The following is a 6000-nucleotide window of genomic DNA, read 5'->3' on the forward strand; positions in this document are numbered from 1 at the left end:
GAGGATCACAGGTGAGCCTTCCAATTCTGAATTGCAGTTCATTCCGGATATAGTCAAGTTGACAACCAGGAATAGCCACTGCAGGTCTCTAAGGTAATGTGTGGGGTGGCTTGTTCAGCAAGTGTTGCTGTTTCTTGCACTCAGGGATCAGGCCTGACGGAACCCTCACTCAGTTCTGGTCGAGGCTACTCACCGGTAAAAAGCCCCTGTTGGGAGTGAAATGTAGGGTTGGGACCTTTAAGAGAATAAGTCAGTCAGCGTATGTCTCTCAGAGCCTTTCAGGCAGGAGAGTTCTCGTCAGCTTTCCACTTTAGCAGTTGACATGTCCTTGTGCATCTAGCTAGTCATGAGATGTGTCATCAGTATAGTACAGATAAATAGGATACGTTGTCTTAGAGAAACACAAATACGAGTGCACTCAGAATGACATTTCGAGTTACCCTTTAGGTTGTTCTAGCTGTATGACTTGTGAAGCTACAGTTTTCTTCTGTTTTTGTTGTTTCTTGTTTTACCTGCCCAGACTACCTTCTTCTTATATAGGAATTGATTGCTTCCTTTCACCTGATACATGAATAAGAGAGGTGCTGGTGTGTGTGTGTGTGTGTGTGTGTGTGTGTGTGTGTGTGTGCACATGCATGTGTGTAACACTCAGCTCCTTGGCTTAGACTCTGTCTTTCTCACAAACGCCGGAATGATTCTCAAATGCAATGTTATTAACAGTGACATTATCGTAGACACTATTGGGAGAGAGAGTGGAGAGCAATAAAAGTGAGTAAAGCTATTCGATAGGGTTGATCTAAGTTGTGTCTTAAAAGGTGGGTACACCTCTGACAAGTGGTTTTGGGGTGTAAGGGCATGCCAGTACTAAGAGGGTTTGAGCCATGTTGCCTAAGAGGGACCATATGGTAAATGTTCTATGAGTTGCTCTATCAGAAACAGAATAGTGGGGAGGGGAGAGGATTAGCAGTGTTTCTAGACCAGGCAGGTAAGTTTCTTGGAGGCCATTAAATGGAAGATGGTATTATGTAGATGGGGAACCATCTAAGTTACTCAGATCCGGCACAAGAACAAAATAATAATGGGTGCTGGATATAGAATAATTCTAAGAGGCTCTTGAATGTGCCTTTCTATTGCTTGAAAGCTTTTAAATATCATTTCTAAACATAGCATAAAAGCTAACACTATAACTGCTTTATTTATTTCTCTATTCATCTATCATTTATCTCTATCTACATCTATCTATCATCTATCTATCTTCTGTCTATCATCTATCTATCTATCTACCATCTACCTATCTACCATCTATCTATCTATCTATCTATCTATCTATCTATCTATCTATCTATCTATCATTTATCATCTTTCTATCAATCATCTATCTATCTACCAATCATCTATGTATCTATGTATCTATGTATCTATCTATCTATGTATCTATCTATCTATCTACCTATCTATTTTTGTTGCTACAGGGTCTATATCCCAATTTGGCCTCAAATTTGCTGTGCACCTGAAGATGTCCTTGAACTTCTGATCCACCTGCCTCTACCTCCTGAGGGCAGAGGTTAGAGGTGTGCTCCACCATGTCTAATTTGTTATACCAGGGATTGAACTGAAGGCACTAGGCATACTAAGAAAGACTTCTGTCAACAGTAACCATAACATTTATCTGGTATAAAACTGGGCTATTTGTACTTCAGTTTTGTCATCTACAATAGAGAAATGGAGTGAGCAACATCTCATAGATACATTGCACCTTGAATAGATTGAAATACAAGTACTTAGAATTTGTTACAGAATAAGCACTCGGTACATTCCAACTGCTGGTAAAATTGCTGTTGGCAGTACTCTTTTGTGCATGCATATGTGTGCACAGGCATTCTGGTGGTTTGAATGTGCTTGGCTCATGGGACGTGGCACTATTAGGAGGTGTGGTCTTGTTGGAATAGGCACGATCTTGTTAGAGAAAGTGTGTCACTGTGTAGGTGAGTTTTGAGGTCTCCTACTGTTCAAGCTCTCCCCAGTGCTGAAGAGAGCTTCCTCCTGGCTGCCTGCAGATGACAGTCTCCTCCTGGCTGCCTTTGGATCAAGATGTAGAACTCTTAGCTCCTTCTCCAGCACCATGTCTGCCTGCATGCTGCCATGCTTCCTACCATGATCATAATGGACTGAACCTCTCAGACTGTAAGCCAGCCCCAATTAAATGTTTTCTTTTATAAGTGTTGCCTTGGTCATGGTGTCTCTGCACAGCAATGATAAAACTCTAAGACAGGCATGTAGAGTGTTATGGTTAATGTCCAGTGTCTTCCTCAGCCTCTCTATATTTTACTTTTTGAGATAGTCTCTCATTGAACTTGCACTGATTCATGTAGACTGGTTGACCACAAAATTCCAAGAATCTGTCTGCCTCTGTTGCCTACCCCACACCCATCCCAGTGCTTGGGTTATAGCTGTGAGCCACCTTGCCTGAATCTTATGTGGGTTTCTGGGATCTAAATTCAGGACCTCATACTTATGCAGCAAAGCCTTTTTGCCTACTGAGTCATCTCACAAGATCCCATTGATAGGACTTCTTTTCTGGGTTACCAGGTACAGGTCTTCAGGATGTTTCTAATGGTTGAATAAAGTGGGATTGGACCATAACAAACAAATGCATACATGTTGAGTGACCATTGTGGGCACTATGCAGTTTTCCAGGGACCTGGAGAGGAAAGTCAAGGGCGCAGTCCTAGGCAATGTTATAATGTTTGAGACAAATGCAACACACAAGTTTGCAAAAACAAACAAACAAACAAATGACAATAAGCCATGAAGCAGAATCTTAATAGCTGATTGGATGACATAACCCAACACCAATTGGTGTTCGTGACAATACACTTCTCATTAAAGATGTAGAGAAGGAAGAGATAGCATCAGTTGAGTGTTTGGGGGAAATCTCTAACACTGAAGAGAGGCCAGCCTGCATAAGAGAATGAAATGGCTCTTCTGTCTTTCTGGATGTATATTATCAATACAGCTTTTCATATTTATAACCTTCCATTTCCATGCTGTTTGGCAGTTAAAGGCATTATCTACATTTTCTCAAGTTTCTTCATTTTCTCCTCTATGTGTGCACCTATGTTTCTTGTATTGTATTTATCTTTGCAGAGCCTCCCCTGGCTGCTGTGTAGGGCTCTGTTACTAGGCTTCTAAGGAATGACCTTTTTCTGCTGATGGCATATTGGGGATCTCTGTGTGCTTCCACCCCAACCCGGAATGGGGGTGGGGGTGGAACCCTGAAGAACTTCATAAAATAGCTCCCCTGACAGGACCAAAGGAAGGAGAATAAAAGGAAAGGAACCTGGAGGGAGACAGTGTTGTGTATCTCAGGAAGCCAAGTATAAGGAAAATAGAATCCAGGAGTATTTTAAACAGTAAGTTGTCAGGAAGACTGCTAGTCTCTACTTATGATTATTTTGTCATTATCTTTAATTTCTTGTGATGGGGACAGAGTCCACAGAGGGAGGAATTGCATGTGACACAAAACAGGTGGCCTTGGGTGTGAGGACATGTTTGTAGAGTGTCTAGGTCAGCAGGTCCTGTACCTATGTAGGGAACAAAGGTACAAAGGAGGAGAGTCACCAAGAGAGCAGCAGATGGCAGATCTCATCCTGGGAGCCAGGGTTTCTAAAGTGTCTCAGTGCTAAGCAGCGCTTGGCATGACAATAATAAGGGAGTTGGATGAACGAATGCACAATTTAAGAATAAGAAATGTGGGGGCTGGGGATTTAGCTCAGTGGTTAGAGCGCTTACCTAGGAAGCGCAAGGCCCTGGGTTCGGTCCCCAGCTCCGAAAAAAAGAACCAAAAAAAAAAAAAAAAAAAAAGAATAAGAAATGTGAAGGAAAAGCAGTCATACTGACCTTCAGTGTGTGTTACCACTTGTGGTTTAGGAAGAAATGTCTCCAATGGGCACATGTATTTGAGTGTGTCATAGTCCCTGGTTGGTTGTGCTGTTTGGGGAGCTTATATAACCTTCGGGGGGGGGAGAGTGAGAGAGAGAGAGAGAGAGAGAGAGAGAGAGAGAGAGAGAGAGAGAGAGACTTGGAGGAAGTTTGCCATTGGGCTTTGAGTGTTTATAGCTTTGCCTGATTTTCTGCTCCATCCATCCATCCATCTATCCATCCATCCATCTGCCCATCCGTCCATCTATCTAGCTATCCATCCATCCATCCATCATACCCCTTGCCCCATGTATGGATGAAAATGTGATCAGCTAGCTTCCCACTCCTTCAACTATGTTTTCTCTGACTATTGCAATGCTGGACTCTATCCCTCCATAACTGTAAGAGAGAAAATAAATCATTTCCTTCGTTAGCTTGCTTTTGGTCATGGTACTTAACCACAGTCAGAGAAGAGTAATCAATATATCATCGTAGTGAATGATCCTGCAGTTTAACTTACTGAGCTACAATGCCCAGATAGTTGGTCAAAAACATTGTTCAAAACGTTTCTGTGAGGATGTACTCAGATGGCACTGACATTTCAATCCACGTGGTGGTCTTCAACTAGAGCAAATTTTCTTCTATAATCCTAATGAACTGCCTCCTATCTGTCGAAACCTGACAACCCTGAACAGGAGGAAGTTTTGCCTTTGACTTCTTTGTAGCCTTGGCACTTTATGGCTTATTAGCGTGGTCATCATCCTTCCTGGTCAGAGTTTGGGCTTACAAAATCACCGCCATCATGTGGACCAATTCTTCAAAAAAAAAAAAATCCAAACCAAACAAAAATCAGCTCATCTCCTGACACCACCTATTCATCCTCTAGGGAGCCATGACAACTCCACTGGGCAGTATCCATCCATGGATGAGAGCGTTTCAAGGTCTAATGGCTACTCAATCAAGGCAGAGAGAATATTCTAATCCAAGTCTCTCTAATTCTGGGCCCATGTTTTCTCCATCTACGCACACTCCTTGGAGTCTGAGACATGACTCTGGAAAGATGCACAATTGTGTCTATGACCTCTTGTTGATATGAGACGCCCAATGGGAACTTGACAGATGGCCTTGAGGGCCAGCTAAGGAACAGGAGCCATACTGTACTGGACTGTGTCAGCCGAAAGTAGGCTTTAGGGCTCAGCGGACTCAAGCTGGAGGCTTGGGCATTTCAGACTGGTTGGTAACTGGGTGATCTGATCTCTGCGAGTCTGTCTGCTTGGGTGGAAGGATGGGCTAGGGATTCTTCCCATCACAGTGTTGACCCCATTACAGAATAGCATATTATCCTGATATACACATACCCCACCATCCCTTTCCTTCTCACTGTCCTGAGTCAGACTCCTTTACCATCCCTCCCCCTTCCCTTCTAACTGTGGGACCCTGAAAAACCAGGGAGTGAGGAAACTCCAGGTATGTGACAAGGGAGAAGGGGTACTACTTACCAAGGGTCCAAAGATGCTCTTTTATTAGTTAATTAATTTTTGAGATAGGCTCTCCCAAAGCCGGAATTGGCTTCAAATTCACTATGGAGCTGAGGGTGACCTTGAACTCTTGATCTCCATGTCTCTATCGCCCAGATCCTGGGACTGTAGGCGTGTATCAGCACATCTGGCTAATGCAATGCTGGGGGATTGGTGTTTCCGGCATGCTAGGCAGGCATTCTACCAATTAAACTACACCCTCAGACTTCCTTCTCAAGCTTCCTCCGTTAGCACAGAGAAGAGAAGAAGGCCTGGAATGAAGAACTTTTCTTACAAGTTCTTCCTCCCTTTGGGCAGCTTGGAGCTCTGGAACTGTAAAACAGCAGATTTTTCCAATTCCGTTGAGCAGCAGAGGGAGTTCCAAATGTCACATGCATGAACTCCTTCACTTCTTGAAGGGAGGGCCAGCTGCTGACAGCTAGCAGCCAGGAGGGTGGAGGAGCCTGTTGGTACAAGGGAAAAATAAAATCCTTTATACTAACCAGAGTGTGGCTCCTTGGGGCCCTGGAAGCAGGAGATGAGAAGACCATTATGCTGGTTT

This window comes from Rattus norvegicus, chromosome 10 (genome assembly GCF_036323735.1).
Source record: "Rattus norvegicus strain BN/NHsdMcwi chromosome 10, GRCr8, whole genome shotgun sequence".
Lineage (NCBI taxonomy): Eukaryota > Metazoa > Chordata > Mammalia > Rodentia > Muridae > Rattus > Rattus norvegicus.